The 20,030-nt window shown below is 43.1% G+C and overlaps 1 long non-coding RNA gene across 1 annotated transcript; it reads right to left on the reverse strand.

Annotated features, from left to right (window-relative positions):
• Nucleotides 1–726: 726 nt before the first annotated feature.
• On the reverse strand, nucleotides 727–12,269 carry LOC115479423. The gene is made up of 3 exons (XR_003943692.1): nucleotides 12,186–12,269; nucleotides 11,454–11,456; nucleotides 727–741 (listed from the first exon to the last, which is right to left on the reverse strand). It is a non-coding gene; the product is annotated as an uncharacterized LOC115479423 (long non-coding RNA).
• Nucleotides 12,270–20,030: the final 7,761 nt, after the last annotated feature.

Consider the following 20,030-nt stretch of genomic DNA (forward strand, 5'->3'; position numbering starts at 1 on the left):
GAGGTGAGACCATCAGGTCTGCTAGAAAAGAATATCGGCATCAAAGGGGACAAAGGTGCACAGATCCAAAGCGGGCCAGGAGGACAGAGGAATCTGCTTCCCTGGTCACCTGTCCCGTTAGCAACAAGGAAAGATACCTAATGATGAGGCTTGTTAAGGGAGCCCAACGTTTAGTGCCCAAGGACAGGTTCCTATTTACAAAATTCCAGTTTATTACCATCCTGAAAAAGGCCCTCAGCACCACTGGGCAGTACACCAGTGCTTTTGGCACACGCTCCTTCCAAATACGAATAGCATTGGAAGCAGCTCGGGGTGGGATACCCAAGTCAATGCTGATGCAGACTGGCTTCAGCTGGCAGGGCTTGGGATCCTCTCCACCATTGGGTGGGCCTGTGGCTATGCCATCAATTGAATGGGTACTAAATTTGATGTAACAAGGTCACAACTTTTGGTGGGGGCCTAAGGGAGGAAGACCACTTCACCTAGACTGTAGCAGGATTCCTGAGCCAGTTAGAATGATTCCCAGGGCCACCCTGAAGTGTGCAGGTGACCAAGGGATTCAAGGCAGCACCATGTGGGAGGCCCCGAGCAGAGGCTCAAACCTTGGGACTGCAGGCTGGTAGGAAGAGCTTTGCTGACCAGGGCATTGGCCTGGCTGACCAGGATGGCGGGCTGAGGGCTAGTATTCCAGACAAATGTAATGTGAGGTGTCTGGCTCAGGAATAAATTAAGTGTGTACATCTAATAAAGCTGTGATCTTGTATGCCAAAGTATTCTTGGTGTTGTTGATGTGCTTATTAAGGTTTGCGGGGTGGAGAGGGAGCTTATGGCAACCCAGGTTACAGAAACAGTTTTGTTTCTAACTCTTCTCTGCAATGACAAATGGATCTTAGCTCTCCAGATGGTGGCTGGGAAAAGAACTGGATTATTTTTGAGTCTTGCATGTATGCCTGTGTGAATACATGAGTTTTGGATACATGTGAGTGTATTATTGGGCTCATTTTCGAAAGAGAAGGACACCCATCTTTCGACATAAATTGGAGGATGGATGTCCTTCTCCCAGGGTCATCCAAATCGGTATAATCGAAAGCCGATTTTGGACGTCCCCAACTGCATTCCGTCGTAGGGACGGCCAAAGTTCAAGGGGGTGTGTTGTAGGCGTAGCAAAGCCGGGACTTGGGAGTGCCTAACACTTGGATGTCCTTGAACCATAATCGAAAAAAACAAGGGCGTCCCTGACGAGCACTTGGATGACTTTACCTGATCGTGTTTTTCTTATGACCAAGGCACAAAAAGGTGCCTGAAATGACCAAATGACCACCGGAGAGAATCGGGAATGACCTCCCCTTACTCCCCCAGTGGTCACTAACCCCCTCCCACCCTCAAAAAATATCTTTCAAAATATTGATTGCCAGCCTCAGATGTCATACTCAGGTCCATCACAGCAGTATGCAGGTCTCTGGAGCAGTTTCAGTGGGTGCAGTGCACTTTAGGCAGGCGGACCCAGGCCCATCCCCCCCTACCTGTTACATTTGTGCAGGAAACAGCAAGCCCTCCAAAACCCACCAGAAACCCACTGTACCCACATCTAGGTGCCCCCCTTCACCTGTAAGGGCTATGGTAGTGGTGTAAAGTTGTGGGGAGTGGGGTTTGGGGGGCTCAGCACACAAGGTAAGGGAGCTATGTACCTGGGAGCAATTTCTGAAGTCCACTGCAGTGCCCCCTAGGGTGCCCAGTTGATGTCCTGGTATGTCATGGGGACCAGTGCACTACAAATGCTGGCTCCTCCCATTACCAAATAGCTTTCATTTGGTCGTTTCTGAGATGGACGTCCTTGGTTTCCATTATCGCCAAAAATCAGAAACAACCAAGTCTAGGGATGACCAAATTTAAGGATTTGGATGTCCCTGATGGTATTTTCAAAACAAAAGATGAACGTCCATCTTGTTTCGAAAATACAGGTTTCCCCGCCCCTAGATCGGGACGTTTTGCGAGGACATCGAAATCAAAACATGGACGTCCCTTTCGAAAATGTCCCTCCACATGTGTTAATAGTACATGTGCATGTCTGTGAATGCATTGTGGGGTTTTTTGACTGTTTTGGTGTGTGAATGAATATAACTGTGTGTGTTAATTGTAATATGCTAATTTTTTTTCTTGCTGATTGCTCTGTATTCAGCATGCTTGCACACCGGGAGGTATCTCAATATATGTGATGAGTTGTTTCTTGGCTCCATATTTTCATGTTGTGTAGAAACTGCCCACTCACAACTCTGTCTTCTGATGCACAGCACCACGCCAACTTCAAGCGCAGTGTCACCGTATTTTACTGTATATATGTGGCAGCATGAGGATTCATGTCAGTGCATGTTTGTATGTGTGTGTTCCAAGCCATGTGGCAGAGAGGAACAAAAAAAATATCATAAAGCCACAAATTCGCCAAACCACAAGCCACTACAAGTGAACCCATTCATTCATAAATTTGCCTGGGGATTTTTTTTTTTAAATTCAGCTAGGAATGGAAGAAAAGGCTGTTGTAATTCTGACAGTGATACGCAGAGCCTGGTTATGTCCCTTCCTCCCCCATGTGTACACACACGCACACAGTACAATCAAGATTGGAAGACCAGCCTCTTTGTACAAAATAGCCACCCACCAGCCCATGCTGGGCTAGCGTGAATTGTGTTCACCCTCACCCAGTCTGAGTCCATCTCTTCCTTGTTCTCCAGCTTTCTGATGAACTGCTACTTTGGTACTGTTTCTAAACTTGCTTCTTTTAGGGAATGATCTTTTAAATATATATCTTTTTTTCCCGTTTTGGTTTGCTTTTTGTCCTTTGACCCAGAGGTGCAGGATGCAATGGATTGGCCAAAAATTTACTATGACGCACCCGCGTAGGTGTCTGCCAGATTAACCAACTGCTCCATTTACCTCCGGCTTCCATGGAGGCCACCGATGCATCTTCAGCTGGCAGGGCCGGTGCCGAAAACCCGGTAAAATGGCAACTTTGCTATGACATGACAGCCAAGACATGGTGGATGGTGAGCTCTGATGGTTTTCACTTTTATTTCTTTTAAAGAACTAAATCTGTACAAAGTTATGGACACATTTATACAAAGTTTTTCTCAGCTGGTCATGTCTTCTGTAATGCTTCTCTTGCTGCACTGTAGGTCTTTTGCTCTGTGTATCTGTGTATATGGGACCGAATTAAGATGCTGGATGGCTTGTGAAGTCCTATCAGCTGGACCTGTGATCCTAGAGCTGAGTGAAGGATTAATCAGGACATAGGGTGCAGTTTCTCAGACTCTGAATAAATGAGGCAGAGCTAGCTCAGAAAGCATGTTGTATTTCCAGCAATTTCCCCACCAGGGACTGGCTACTTTCTGGGTACAGGTGTTACTTTTTGTTAAATCCCAAACAAAGTTTTCTAGAAGAGCTTCATACTCAGCTTCTGGTTTGCACAGTAGAAAGGAAATGTATACCGGTAGTTCTCTGTACTGTTCCAGGTGAAATTCATTGTTCTGATATAGATCCAATAGAATAAATCTTTTCTGAATGTATGAATTGCTGGAAGGATACACAATTGCTGTAGAAAACAAATACAAGTATAATATTTTTAACTTATTTTACTCGCACAACCAGTCTGAGCTGAGGAGCATAAAACACACAGTGAGAATTAATATTAGCAATGGCATAAAACAGAGAATACTGGGAAAATGATCAGATTGCATATATTTGTTTTTCACCTTACATAGCTGGTTACAGCAAATAATTTAAAAATCAAGATAGGGAATCATGTATTAGGGACAGAAAATGTGTATACGTCGAATTACAAGTGAAATGTACAAGTGGTGGAACACAGTGTATCCCTTTAATTAACATAACAATATTTCTCATGGGAATTGAGTCATAGGTGTCAGGTTTTGTGTTTAGATTAGGAAAATTGATTTATCAGCTTTTCTTTATAGCAGTCAGGCAGGTGTCCATCTTCAAGTTGCTCAAAGTTTTATTCTTTTTTTTTTAATGTGTTAAAACAGAATGACCGATACTAGTTTAAAAGGGCTTTGTCCACCTAGTGTGGGCAGGTGCATAGTAAACGTCTCTCCCTTCCCCCTATCTTTATGTGTTTATCTTTGTAACCAGGATCCAGGGAAGGATTTTGGCTTTCATGCTTTTCATGCTCCCTGGCTTCCAGTAGTCAAAGTGGTTGACAGTCACCTTTAAGAGTCCAACAGCAGACTTTTCTGAATAAAAAGTTTTAGACGCTGAATTATTCCTGGAATTTGTTCCCTGTGGGCTGTGATAGCCTTATGTTTGTCTTAAAAGCTTATGATAAGCAGGGGTGAGGGCAGGAGACAGCAGCTATTAATTTGTATCTCCCTGTTTTCCTTTTTATCACTATTATTTATTTATCATTTTTAGAGTAATTTTAAATGACCTGCTATTTTTTGTCATTTATTTTGTCATGTTCTTTGACCTCTCTTTTATTGCACGCTGCCTTGACATTTCTATTTATATATTTTTCACATGTATAGACCACTTAAATCAAAGTAGTTTACAATAAAAACATACAAAATAAAAATTTAAAAAACCACCAAGAAAATACATACATCATTATTTCATTTCAGAAACACACAACGCAAACTGTACCAATACACGCTAGCCTCCACAAGCAATGCAATCTTCCATAGCCACTTAAATTGCAAAATTTCAGTACATAATCTGATTGTGTGTACGACGGTTAAATGAATCTTAAACTTAACTAAACACAAGATGTAACACATGAGCTTTTGAGATCCCAAACCACAGACCCCTTCTGTAGAAAGGTAGTAATGCCTTTATTTATTAATGTTAAGAACTTCTGACCACGTACTCTGAATTTTTGCACTGTGCAGCATCAGTCCTGGTACTTGTGAATTGCACAGAAGTCCTTGTCTGACTTGGCTGCAACCTCCATAGTGTGTATGAGCATTGGTTCCAAAGCTCGTAAAATGTACATTGGACAAGATACATCACAGATGCTGTAGTGTGAAGCCATCCAATCTTCTTTACTCCTAGGAAATTCCACAAATAGATTATGGTTTTCCAAAATAGGTTGTGCTACATGACATCAAATCAATCTCTGATTTCTTTTGCACCCCGAAGGGAAATATGTGTACTAAGAATTTCATAGTTTCAATTCAAGAGAGAACATTCTGCAATTAGGTCTCTGTGCACGTGTGGTTAAATTTTATTATAAATTCATAGAACCCATTCATTCTTTTATTATGCAGTAGGTGGATCTGATGTGGGACATTAAGGCATTTGTTCATGGCTCACAACACTACCTTTTTCTCTTGCACATGTCCATGAGGGACCCTGTTTTCTAGAAGGATCAGATTCACGGCTGCTGTTGATAAAAACTGTATCTCTCTTATGCATAATTGTAATATTGGAAGGTGCATATAGTGATGAGAATGATTTCATCGGGATCAATTAAAGTTGTTATTGATCATTTCTAGAGTGCAATTGGACTCATGTGTGCTGTACATATATACATAAGAGACAGTCCCTGCTCAGTGGAGCTTACAGTCTAGTCAAGAGATATTAAACATATGAGGCTTAAGGAGCTGGTTTTATTAATCATTTGTATGGTGTACATCACATGGTTAAAATAAAGAAAGCTATGATCAGGGAGGCCTCAAAGAGATGATTTTTTTTTAAGCAAGCGTTTAAATGAAAATTGAATGTAGGAGTTTTTAACACAGTTTTAAAGCAGCTCCATAAACCTCTGTGAGCAGCCAGAAGTCCTTGCTGCAGGGCTCAAGCTTCTTCCGTGTTCTCCACTCTCCTTTGGAATTCAGCGCCTTGGCTATTTTGATGGAATTGAATCTTATGGCAATGAGAAAGAAACTGTTTAATGTGATTAGATGTTGATTGAGCTGAATTAATATTTACTGAGAAACTCCCCTTGTTCTGGTTTCATAAGGATTTGGGTGGGTTGGGGAAGGGAATAATGCTTTGTGGGGGGGGGGGGTGGATTTTAGGGGACTGGATATTTAGGCTGGTGAAGGGATATGGCGCTGATGAGACTTTGGGGTTATTGGAAGGTCGGTGCATTTTAATTTCTCTTTCTTTTTATTCTGTATTCTCTAGTGTAGCTGGTGCACTTCCAATGTGCATTTAACCATGAAAGCGGCATTTAAATTGTTTGAAAACAAAATATAAGCTGCTTGCTCAAATCTTCTAAATTTACGTTGTACAAACTTTTATCCTGTTGTGTGAAGGTGGTATTTGGGGGAGACTTTGGTGCAACATCACTGGTGATCTCTGTAAATATTTGTCCACAGTCAGATCCAGTAGGTACCTGGGGGCCCTTTTATAATGGTGTGTAAGGACCAATGCGCGTCTAGCGCAAGTCAGATTGGCATTACTGCCTGGCTAGGACACGCGCCTGGCAGCAATTCCAAGTTTTCTGCGTGCCCAAAACACATGGTAGAGAATAATTTTCTATTTTAGGAGTGGAGGAGTGGCCTAGTGGTTAGAGCACCGGTCGGGTTCAAATCCCACCACTGCTCCTTGTGATCTTGAGCAAGTCACTTAACCCTCCATTTCCTCAGGTATAAAATTAGATTGTGAGCCCTCCTGGGACAGAGAAATATCCAGTTTACCTGAATGTAACTCACCCTCAGCTACTACTGAAAAAGGTGTGAGCAAAATCTAAATATATATATATATTCTACCATGGGGGTAATCAGCAGTTGATGCGCGCTGGACGGTTACCACGTGGGTAACGCATAAGCCCTTACCGCTAAGTCAATGGGTGGCATTAAAGGCTCAGGCCATAAATAGATGCACACTGGTTTTAATTTTGCCGCACGTTCATTTCCTGGCACACCCCCCCCCCCCCCCCAAGAAAACCTTTTTTCCAGGCGCGTTGGAGAAATGGTCCAGCGCACGTCCAATACAAGCGCCCACACTACCGCAGGCCACTTTTTGGCGTGCCTTTGTAAAAGGGCCTCCTGCTGTCTAGCTGTCCTTTTTTTTTTCTTTTTATTTATTAGATTTTGAAAAATCAGTCTAGGAAAACCCATTTGTACAGAAACAATGAACCAAAGAGGAAAGTTTTAATAAATAAAAATGGCAACATTGACCCATATCTGTAATTAGCTGAAATCTAATACTACGAGGTCCAGATCTACAAATTAAAGAACTAACAACAACAAAAAATGGACACCGAGTAGCTTAACAACATTCCAATGTCATTTCTCAGGTACATTTCTTCCTCCTGTTAGGCTAGGTCTTGGCCCTGTGTCCAAATAGATACCTTTACCCCTAGTAGAATGGGGAGCCAGGGAATCCTCCATGGACAATTCAGTCACTTTCAGCATAATTTGGATTTTCGATTTATTACTTGCCTTTTCCAAACCTCAGCTCAAAATAACTTACAATCAGGTAAACAAGTTAATGTATTTTCTTGACCAGATGGACTCAGAATCGAGTTCTGGCTGAAGCGATGCAGTATGAAGTGACTTGCCTGAGGTCAGTGGGAGAAGCAGGAGTTGAGCTTTGGCTTTTTCTCACTCACAACTGACTTTTTTAAGTATTATGCTACTCAACAAAAGAACATAAGTATAGCCATACTGGGTCAGAACAATGATCCATCTAGCCCAGTATCCTGCTTCCAACAGTGGCCAATCCAGGTCACAAGTACCTAGCTGAAACCCAGATTCTAGCAACATTCCATGCTACTAATCCTAGGGCAAGCAGTGGCTTCCCTCGTGTCCATCTGAATAACAGCCTATGGACTTTTCCTCCAGGAATTTGTCAAAACCTTTTTTAAACTCAGATATGCTAACCGCTGTTACCACATCCTCCAGCGACGAGTTGGTTTTGGGTGGGTTTTGGAGGGCTCAGCAGACGAGATAAGGAAGCAACGGTGAGATGTGTACCTGGAAGCATTTATATGAAGTCCAGAGCAGTGACCCCCCTAGGGTGCCCCATTGCTCTCCTGGGGTGTCTGAGGGACCAGTCTGCTAAAAATGCTAGCCCCTCCTAGATCCCAATGGCTTGATTTTCTATGTTTTTCACTTGTATTGTATAGTTTTTTGTTTTTTTTTAAATGACCTGAAAAAATAAACGCATAGAGCACAAAACCCTGTTACAAATGGTATTTAAAAAAAAAAAAAAACAAAGATAGACATTTTGCAGTTTTGAAAATGGCCATATTTCCTATTTGGATTTTGGATGTTTAGCGCAAGACGTCCAAAGACGTTTAGTCCAAGACGTCATATCAAAAATTCTCTCCGTGTAACTTTGTAAATCTAACTGCTTTGAAAATACACCTCTATGCATCCTAGATAAACCCTCAGCCTTGCATCCCCACTAATTAACTTTTAGGCTCTATGCCCTCCCCCCTCCCTGAGAAATCATGACCACCCAACACCTCCCCTCACCCCACCCCCAAATAATCTGGGTAAATGGACTGTTGGAAAACTGTCCACCCTTCCCCCCTCTACTTCTGTGCTGATAGAAGCATCTCCTGCTGTCTCTTTGACTCCCTGACTTCTCAGGATTTGTTGTCTTGCTTTAACTGTAGCAGTTGTTTGGCGTCAGTCTCCTAAGTGACCACCTAGTCCTGCCTAATCTATATTAATAATTCTCACCTCCAATTCTGAAGCTCACAGTGTGGCAGGGAAACACTCAAGCCCTGTACTGTTGTAGCCTGTCAGCCACCATTCACTCTCACTCTCACTCATACACCCGCCCCCCCAGCCACGCCCCAGCCATGCCCCTTCCGGACATAATTCGCTACCTGAACGTTCTATTGAGGCCCCCAAGCTCCAGCCACTTCCGTGAAGGGTTCGTGGTGGTGAAGCCTCTCCACTCACCATGTCTGTCTGTCACGCCCTCGCGTGGAACGTCATGACGTCGCGGGCAGAGCAATTTCGACGAATAATGAAAGACACGAATGCCACGGAAAGGGGGGAGTTGCAATTTCCACCAACAAGGAATGACACGAACGCAACAGAAAGGGGGGAGTAGTTCCCTACTCCTCCCCCTGCCTCACAATCACCTCAGTGCGCCGACGAAACAAAAATGGCGCCCAACACGACCGTTCCCAACCGCCACAAAACGCGACCTCAGATGCCAGAGAAGGAGCACCTTCACAGTCAAAAGGTCTGCTGGCTGCCTGCGGTGCCATAGTGCTTCTACAAAACAGCTGATCCTCTTTCGCCAGGTATGTTCGGTGGGTGGCCGGACGAGGAGGGGGGAGCAGCGCTATTGACAACCTGCGTGGGGTGGGAAAGGGGGTGCAGTGGGTGCGCACACTGCAAACGTTCCTGTGCAATCCCCTTGCTAGCGCCCGTTTCATTTCAGCCTGAAACGGGCATCTTTTACTAGTGTCAAATAATGTACAGTTAGCAATGGGGTAAATATCCAGCCAGCGGTGGTCAGCAATGGGGTAAATATCCAGCCAGCGGTGGTCAGCGTTTGTTTGCCCACCAGTGTTATCCCGGATATTCAATACCAAGCTATATCCAGGCAGCAGCATTGAATATCCGGGTTTGTGTGGTCAGCTATCCCTTGTCCAGTTAAGTGCATAACACTGGCATTTACACCTCACCCCCCGGGTCAAAATACACACTTTCCTTATTTATTAAATAACCACTCGAGACACTTATCCAATTGGCAAATATTTGGCCACAGCTTTATTCACTTTTACAACACCTCGAATATTGTGTTCAATTCTGGTCACCGCATCTCAAAAAAGATGGCATATTTTCAAAGCACTTAGCCTTCCAAAGTTCCTTTGGAAACTAACCTGCTTATAATCGAATGAGAAAAACGCCCAAGTTCCGACCTAAATCGGGAGATGGACGTTTATCTCACAAAAACGAATAAAGCGGTATAATCGAAAGCCGATTTTTGGACGTTTTCAACTGCAATCCGTCGCGGATGCGGACAAAGTTGATGGGGGCGTGTCAGAGGTGTGGCGAAGGCGGAACTGGGGCGTGGTTATCTGCCGAACAGAGATGGGCGCATTTCACCGATAATGGGAAAAAAGTATGCGTTTTTAGCTAGAATTTAGGACACTTTTCCTGGACCCTGTTTTTTCACGAATAAGGCCCCAAAAAGTGCCCTAAATGACCAGATGACCACTGGAGGGAATCGGGGATGACCTCCCCTGACTCCCCCAGTGGTCACTAACCCCCTCCCACCACAAAAAATGAAGTTTCTCAACTTTTTATTTTCACCCTCAAATGTCATACCCAGCTCCCTGACAGCAGTATGCAGGTCACTGGAGCAGTTGTTAGGGGGTGCAGTGGACTTCAGGCAGGTGGACCCAGGCCCATCCCCCCTACCTGTTACAATTGTGCTGCTTAATGCTTATTAGTCGTCCAACCCCCCCAAACCCACTGTACCCACATGTAGGTGCCCCCCTTCACCCCTTAGGGCTATAGTAATGGTGTAGACTTGTGGGCAGTGGGTTTTGAGGGGGATTTGGGGGGCTCAACACACAAGGGAAGGGTGCTATGCACCTGGGAGCTCTTTTACCTTTTTGTTTGGTTTTGTAAAAGTGCCCCCTAGGGTGCCCGGTTGATGTCCTGGCATGTGAGGGGGACCAGTGCACTACGAATCCTGGCCCCTCCCACGAACAAATGCCTTGGATTTATTCGTTTTTGAGCTGGGCGCTTTCATTTTCCATTATCGCTGAAAAACAAAAACGCCCAGCTCACACATTGTTGAATAAAACATGGGCGTCTATTTTTTCCCAAAATACGGTTCGGTCCGCCCCTTCACGGACCCGTTCTTGGAGATAAACGCCCATGGAGATAGGCGTTTTCGTTCAATTATGCCCCTCCAAGTGCTTTGAAAATGAGCCCCAATTGTGGAATTAGAAAAGGTGCAGAGAAGGGCGACAAAAATGATAAAGGGGATGGGACAACTTCCCGATGAAGAAAGGCTAAAGCAGCTAGGGCTCTTCAGCTTGGAGAAAAGACGGCTGAGGGAAGATATGTTGAGGTCTATAAAATAATGAGTGGAGTGGAACGGGTAGATGTGAAGCATCTGTTTATGCTTTCCAAAAATACTAGGACTTAGGGGCATGTGATGAAGCTACAATGTAGTAAATTTAAAATGAATCGGAGAAAATGTTTCTTCACTCAACGTGTAATTAAACTCTGGAATTCGTTGCCAGAAAATGTGTCAAAGGCGGTTAGCTTAGCAGAGTTTTGAAAAGGTTTGGACGGCTTCCTAAAGGAAAAGTCCATAGACCATTATTAAATTTGACTTGGGGAAAATCCACTATTTCTGGGACAAGCAGCATAAAATGTTTTGTACTTTTTGGGGGATCTTGACAGGTATTTGTGACCTGGATTGGCCACTGTTGGAAACAGGATGCTGGGCTTGATGGGCCTTTGGTCTCTCCCAGTATGGCAATACATATGTAACAATTAAAATTCACCAACTCACTATTTAACAAATATCAATAAAGTATCCTCCTAACACAATAACAATATCCCCAGTGTGGCTTCCTAGTCCCCAGAAAGCTCTTTAGTGTCTAAACTAACTCTCCTTAATTTTATGGTATTTGCCACCATCAATATGCGTGACTCACGCTGACGTCAAGCTGCATTTCAAAGTCACTGTTATCCCCACAAACTTCTTATTAATCCCGCCGCAGTTGGTGCTAATAATTCAGACATCTCAGCCAAAAGGCCACAACCCCCTCAGCCCAAGCTGCATCCGACCTCCACCCCTAAGCCTCCCTCAATCAATTAGTCCCCTTTCCCTCACCTGAACACCAAATCAAAATGCCCCCTAATAAAACAAACAAGGGTTGGGAGGGTGGGAACTTTTCACCTCACATACCCGATGTTTCCCCTCTCTCCCCCTCCCTTCACCAAACAACCTGAATCCCACCAATGCTTTTCATGTTCTATCCTGGCCCCACCTCCACTTTCTATCCCACCAATCCTTCTCCTCCCATTCCTACCAATCAGCCTGTTGCTAACTAAACCTCCATATCCTGTTCACCATGACCCCAACTACCTATCTCAACCTATCCTTTATCCCTCCTACTCCTCCCTCCATCATCTAACCCACACCCTTTATCCCACAATTTAAAGAAACATACCCTGCGGCTGCTTAGCCAATGTTATCCACCCCATAGCCCATCCTGTGGAGTTCCCATATTGCACACACAGCTGTTTAAGTGAAACTGGAAAAAGATAGGACTGAATTTTATGCGGTCCGATTTGTCTGGTTAACCTAGTCGGTTAAGTGCTGGACTGCCCACAAAATAGCCAACTATGGCTGTAGTGATTAGTGCAGATACTCAGCAGCACTAACCAGTTAAGTATTGCTTTGAATATTATCAACCTCAATGAGTTTTCTTGTTTCTTTGTTTTTTTTTTCTTTTGTAAATCAGAACTATTTTTAAGACTCATTTAAAAGGACACTACGGTAGCTGGTTCATTTATGGACCCAAAGATTCAGAATTAATCTGTGGCAATAGCCCCCAAATAGCTTTTTCTGAGGAAAACAGTTAACAGTGGGTAGAAATGATTTGAAGATTCCCAGCATGTTTTCCCAAGGGTCTGAATAGCAGGAGAGAAGGGGCTGTGAGTGCTGGATTTCTTTTTTCATTATAAATTCAGAAAGTTAAGTTTCCAAGCTAAGAAATACAGGGGCCTTTTTACTAAGCCGCATAAGCCAGTACATGTGCCCAATGCACACCAAAATGGAGTTACCGCCCGGCTACCGCGTGGCTCTTGCGGTAATTTCATTTCCGGCATGCGTCCAATACACACGTCCAAAAAATAATTTTTATTATTGGATGCGCCAGTTGGCATTTGGCGCGCATAGGTCATTACCGCCCTGTTACCATGTGAGACTTTACCGCTAGGTCAATGGCTGGCGGTAAGGTCTCAGACCCAAAATGGACACACGCCAATGTTTATTTTGCCACACGTCCATTTTTGTCAAAAAAATTTTAAAAAGGCATTTTTTTTGCAGGTGCGCTGAAAAATGGATCTGCGTGCGCCCAAAACACACGCTTCCACTAGCGCAGGCCATTTTTCAGCACACCTTAGTAAAAGGACCCCACAGAGAGTCCTAAGCATCTCAGAGCTTCCCAGTACTCTATAACTTCCCTCCCTCACTAGTGATCTTCATTTTCTTCAAGTTCACTTTTGAATTCCAATTTGTAAATATACCAAACTGGAGCTTGCCTTCCACACATGCATTGGTCTTACTCTGTTTCCTTTAATCCACTCTCATGACCTAGCCCCTTCAGTAGATTCTGTTTCTGAATGAAATGCACACAAGCCTCTGCACTGAGCCTTTGAATTATTCAGTTTTTAGGTCATGCCACTAGCATCAGTGATCCTCACTATGGATTTCTTCATCCACTTTTCTAAGTGCTCTCTCCCACTATATCTATATAGACAAGTGTCTGGGGATGAGTAAAAAAATATTAATCACTTGTATCAAAATGGGAAAACAGGGCAACAACTGAAAAGCTTACACTAATGCCCATTGTATGGGAAACAAAGTTCTGGATCTAGAGGCTGTAATGGAAGATGCTGACTTGAATTTATCGGTAGCCACAGAGATGTGGTAAATTGAAAGCTATGCCTGGAATATAGTTATTCTCAAAAAGCAAACATGCAGGCAGTGGTGTTCCTAGCTAATTCCCCCCCCCCCCCCCCCCCACACACACAAATCACATTAAACATTAGCGCACGCTAAATGCTAAAGACATCCATATATTCTTATGGGTGTCCCTAGCATTTAGTACGTATTAAAAACGCTAGCGTGCTGTAGTAAACAAGGCCCGCAGTTTGCTAACACAATGGCTAACACAGACTATGGTGGGGGGAGACCTATAAACATCTGAAAATTTATTTATTTATTTATTTATTTCATTTATATCACACATTATCGCAATAGATCAGGTTCAATGTAGCTAACAACTTACTGTAATTAACAGTACAAAAAGTGATGCGGGATAGTATATATTACAAAACTACTGCTCCTGAAGCAGCGGGTTCACAAAACAAGTGGCCCTTGTTGAGGTTTTGGACAACTGGAATATGTTTATGCATCACAGGACTGGAAGAGAGCTCTCTTTTGCACCGGAGCAGTAGCGATTTCAACGATCCAGTATGGGAACAGGATCAGAAGCGGAGCCAGGATGAGGCAGGTTGACGGCGCGGGGGGAGCGAGAGCGGACTTCTGCTGGCGCACATTTTCAGTGCAACAGGAGGAAAAAAGAATAGGCGCTGTCAGAACTCCATTTGAGGGAGCGGCCGTTCCCCTGGCGCCCCACCTAGCTACGCCACTGAACAGGATTCCTCTTCAGTTAAGCTAAGTATCTGTGGAACTGTATTTTGATAGAATTCATGAATTACCAGCGGTATTTATTGGGAGTATAGGGAAGTTTTTTGTTTTTTGATGACTAAAACAGACTGTATGGGTTTGGGCTATTTTTCTCTGTTTTTTTTTTTGTGAGCAACTATTTTCTCCATTTTGGGGAGTTTTTTGGTTGTTCTCTTTTCTGGAGTTTGGTGAGTTTCTGAGGCCAATGATAATATCTGGGAATTCCTGTGGGAAAACTGACACATTTAGTCAGACTGATGCTCTCTGATTTTGAGGTCTTGTTTATTTAAATACACCTGTATTACCTGTAGCCCCCATAGTCTGTGTTAGCAAACTGCATGTTTCATGCTGTTTGAGGATAATTTGAAAGTTTGCTACCCCTGTGTATTTTTTCTGATTTGGAATATAGTTATACCATATTTTCAGGAAGAAGAGTGAGAACTGCAGGGCTTAGGACGTGAGGGCAAGACACTGTGGGTTAATCTGGAAAGAGAGCAAGGAACATCACACCGGCAGAAAAAAATTTGCAATGAAAGTCAAAGTCCTATTGCTAGGGGATATCAATGTGATGGATGTTGATTGAGACATCTTAGCTGCAGTGTCATTTAGAAATGAAAAGATCCTACATTCTGGCACCTGGTAATGAAGCCCACATGTCAGGATGCAATACTTGATCTGGTGCTTATGAATAGGGAGAGAACTTCTGATGTCATAGTGGATGGTCAGTTTGTATGCAGTGATGTCACAATGGACAGTCATTTAGGATCCAGGGATCACCAGATGATGTGATTCAGTATTAGGGTAATGAATTCAAAAGCAGAAGTCCTAGGCATCTGGAAAATTAACTTCATCAAGACAGGAATATCTTAAGGAGTAATTGGTGGGATGGGAATATCTAGGGAAAGTAGAAAATTGAAAGGAGATAATATATGGGCAACAAACTTCTTTCTTAGAAAAACAAATAAAGGTAAGAGGAGAAAGAGGCTGCTGTACTTTTGAAAAGAAGAAGTTGAAAAGCTAAGGAAAAAAAGGTTAGCACCCATAAACTATAAGATCATGGAAAGGGGAAGGCAAGCAAGAATATCTGGAAAAGCTAAGAGAAACTGAGGAAGTAACCAGGAAAGCAAAGATGTAAATGGAAAATAAAAAAAGCTGATACAATAAAATCAAAGAGCTAAAAGTTTTTTTAGATAAGGACAAAAGTGGCATTGAGGCTCAATAGTGAAGGAACAGAGTACATAGAGGCTGATAAAGCAGAATTGCTTTTCAAATATTTCTCTTCGGTGATCCATGAGGAAGGGTCAGGATTAGGACAGGAAAAAACAAATAGCTTGGAATGGAAGAGAGGTAGATCATGAGGAGCTTTCTAAACTAAAAGTAGAGAAAGCGTTGGGTTTAGAAGAGTTACATCTGAGGATATTAAAGGAAGTTAGGGAAGCTATAAAAGTCCCACTGTCTGACCTTTTGGATGTAATTGGAGAAGACTGGACACTGATGGTCATGGTTTCCTGTCATAAGAACAGACATAAGGAGGAGGCTGGGAACTAGTGGCTGGTTAGTTTGACCCCTGTGATGAGTAAATTCATGGAAACACTGCTAAGATCGAGGATAGTGGCGTTTCCGAAATTATAGGATCCAAGACAGTATGGAGGGAATTCAATAAATGGCACTGAAACTTAGGAGCCCAAAAATTTCAGTGCTAAGTGCTGTTCTATAAAGAGGGTAGACCTTATATAAAATGGAATTTAGGAGTAGATATTATAAGTCATGCCTAAATATTTGAGACCGAAATGAAATTTTCTTAATTGTATTTAACTGCTTTTAGTGGGAAAGTGCGGGATACAAATATAATAAATAAATAAATATTTAGGTGTACTTTATAGAATAAGCCTAAATTTCCTCATGGTTTATAGAATATGCCAAGCGCTGTTACACGCAACTAAATTTAGTCACGGGCGTTTACGCCAAGTAAAACCTGGTGTAAATGCTGATGCCTAAATTAGGCACAGAGCAGTTGTATTCTCTAGCAATGCGCATAGATTTTAGATACACCCACAACACACCCATTCCATAGCCCCTTTTCAACTACACTACTTAGAATTTTTCGTGCACCACGTTACAGAATACGCTTAGCAAGTAGTGCGTGCAAATTTATTTATTTATTTATTATTTATTTGTTGCATTTCTAATTAATGTCAATTAGTGCTCATAGTTGGTTATTAACATCCAATTATCAGTGCTGATTAGCTTATTAACCAATTAGGTTATGCATATTGTTATGGAATTCACTTCAATTTCTGCACAGAAATCTCAGTGCAATGTATAGAATCCCAGGGTTAGCGTGGATCTTGCACCTAAATTTTGGGCACCGCACGTACGCCTGCTAAAACCTGGTGTAAATACTGGTGCCCAGTTAGGCATGGTTAGGCCGCATTCTGTAATACCGTGTACAACTTTTTGGAACGCTCCTGACACACCCATGGCCACGTCTCATTTGAGATATACGCCATGAAAGTTAAGTGCCGTGCCTTATAGAATAACGTGCTTCCAGATGCATGTGCAAATTTTAATGAGTTCCAATTAACACCAATAACTGGTTGTTACTACCCATTATTGATGGTTCAGAGCTCATTATCCAATTTATTTGTGCGCACATCTCAGAAGAGCGCCCAAACTCAGGCGCAGAACTTTGGGTACTATATATAGAATCCGGGGGGGTATGGTTTTACTAAAGGTAGGTCTTATTGGATAAATCTGGTCAATTTCTTCAACCAGATGACAAAAGAAGTGAATAAAGGAAAGTGCTAGATATCTAGATATCTAAAGAACAAGTCCATAAACCGCTACTAAATGGACTTGGGAAAAATCCACAATTCCAGGAATAACATGTATAGAATGTTTGTACATTTGGGAAGCTCGCCAGGTGCCCTTGGCCTGGATTGGCCGCTGTCATGGACAGGATGCTGGGCTCGATGGACCCTTGGTCTTTTCCCAGTGTGGCATTACTTATGTACTTATGTACTTACTAGTAAAAAAGGCCCGTTTCGGGAACAAATGAAACGGGCGCTAGCATGGGTGGGGTTTTTTTGTGTTTGATATTAAGGGATATAAATGTTTTAGAAAAGGGGAGGGGCAGGGGAGAGGGAGGGGGTAAGAGGGGGGTCCTCACAGCAGTCACTCATACTCTGTATGTATAACACTATGTCTGTGACACACAGATAGTAAACCTATCCCCATCGTTGTACATAAAGTAAATTGACATGTATTATTTTCTGAAGAATATTTTGTTGTTATACTTGCCTGGTATTAGAAAGCAGTAGGATCATGTACAGCAGATTGTGGAGTAGTGCAGGCAACGTTGTCCTAATCGCAGTGAATTTAGATGTGAAACAGGTAGTGGGTAAATACTTTGTTGAAGCAGTAAGAAACAACACTTTTAAAGCAAGTAAAAAAACAATGAATGAGCGGTTTTGTTTTGGTTTCATTCCTTTTTTGTTTGTTTAGGTTATTTAATGTAGTGAGGCAAGTGATTTGCGAGCGCAGTGAAAGTATTGTAATACCCTCCATTCTTGTGTTCGTTTCACCGGTAGTTGTGTTTTTGTATTTAGCGGGCCCACTGAACCGTGGGGAAAGGGTAATGGGAAGCTGTTGAGAACGGTATGCAGCAGAGCCGAAGGACACCAATGTTGTGTGCGCTATAGCCCCTCCGCCATATCTCCTCCGCAGAATATATTATCCGGTAGCAGGACGGAAGGACAGCAATATTGTGGGCGGTATACCCCCTCCATGCAATATATTCGCCGGTAATAGAACCGCACCTGTGTTATAGCAGGAATGTTTTCCTCCTCGTGGCAGAGATGTTTCTGTGACCCCTTCTGCTGCTGACGCTCCGACCTCCGTTGTATATATGTAGTTGGTTGCGATTGGTACGAATGCGTCTGATGTGTGTTGCAGTTGCCTGGTAACCCTAGTTATGATAGGATCCTGGTGCATTTCACGTGGCATTCCGTTGCCTGGAAACTGGTTTCCCATGCATCCCTTTGTCCTCCACAACATCATTACGTTTGACGCAAGTGCGGGGCAAATTCACATGGGGAGGGAGATGGCTAGACCCTTACAAATCCACGAACCCTTGAGTGACGTCACGGAGTGGCTTCAGAACGTTGGTGCGTTTTATTATAGTAGACTTTCATTCCCCGAAATTGTTCCGCCCTCGACGTCATCACGTTCGACGCGAGGGCGTGACAGAGAGACATGGGCAGTGGAGAGCCTTCACCACCATGAAGTTACGAACCCTTCACGGAAGTGGGTGGAGCTTGAGGGCTTCATTAGAACGTTGAGGCTGCGAATTATGTCCGGATGGGGCGTGGCTGAGGGCAGGTGTATGAGTGAGAGTGAGAGTGAGTGGTGCTGACAGCCTACAACAGTACAGGGCTTCAGTGTTTCCCTGCCACACAGTGAGCTTCAGAATTGGAGGTGAGAATTATTTATATAGATATGTAGATGTGATGTACTTAAGATTCCAGCAAGACGGTAGACATGCTTCTGCATAAGGAACTTGTAAATAATCTGAACCCCTTTGGTATGGACCCTTAAGTGAATGTCTTCTGAGTTAGAAAGCAGTTGGGTGGAAGGTGACAAAGGGTAGTGGTAGATGGAATTCACTCTGAAGAAAGGGGCGTTTAGCAGAGTTTTGCTGCGGGGATTAGTCCCTGGGCTGGTTCTTTCCACATTTTTTGTAAGCAATATTGCTGAAGGGCTATGTGGAAAGGTTTGCCTCTTTGTGGATGATACCGAAATCTGAAACAGAAAGAGACCCTGAAAGGTATGGAAAACATGAAGACAGATGTAGTGAAGCTTAATGAATGGTGGATGTGGCAACTAAAATTTAATGCTAACTAAACGCAGGGTTGTGTATTTGGGCTGCAAAAACCCAAGGAAGCAGAGCAGTGTAGGGCAAGGTTGTCCAGCCTTGGTCCTTGAGAGCCACAATGCAGTCAGGTTTTCATGATTTTCCCAATGCACTGCCTCCATTATATGCAAATAGATTTCATGCATATTCATTGCAGAAATCCTGAAAACCCCACCTGGCAAGGGCCAAGGTTGGACCCCTGGTATAAGGGATGAAGGAAGAGCGAGATCTGGGGGTCTTTTGATCTTAAGATAGGTAAGCAGTAAAAGGTAAGGGGAAAGACAGGAGGAGGCTTGGATGCATAAGGAAGGGAAAGGCCATCAGGAAAAAGGAAATGATAAAAGTCTCATTTGGAGCAGTCTGTACAGATCTGGATATTGCACTTTCAAGGGGATTTAAACCAGTTGGAATCAGTTCAGATGGCACATATTAAAATGGTCAGTGGTCTTTATCATAAAGCATATGAGGACAGACTTAAAGATCTAAATATGTATATTTTGGAAGAAAGGCAGGATAGGAGAGCTACAATAGAGACATTTAAATCCCTTCGAGGGAGGCCCAGTTGGTGTTGGGTGCAGCAACTTGAGTTTCAGCTCCAGACTTCCCTATGTTTTAAAATGCTTACCAGGATGAACTGACTATTTGAAAATTGCCCATCATCCCTGTGAGTAAAAATATATGCTGGTGATTCTTTGTCTGGCTGTCAAGATCTATTAGTTTTGCTTTGCTTCGCTTTGACTACAGCTGATCT

The sequence above is a fragment of the Microcaecilia unicolor genome, chromosome 11 (genome assembly GCF_901765095.1).
Source record: "Microcaecilia unicolor chromosome 11, aMicUni1.1, whole genome shotgun sequence".
Lineage (NCBI taxonomy): Eukaryota > Metazoa > Chordata > Amphibia > Gymnophiona > Siphonopidae > Microcaecilia > Microcaecilia unicolor.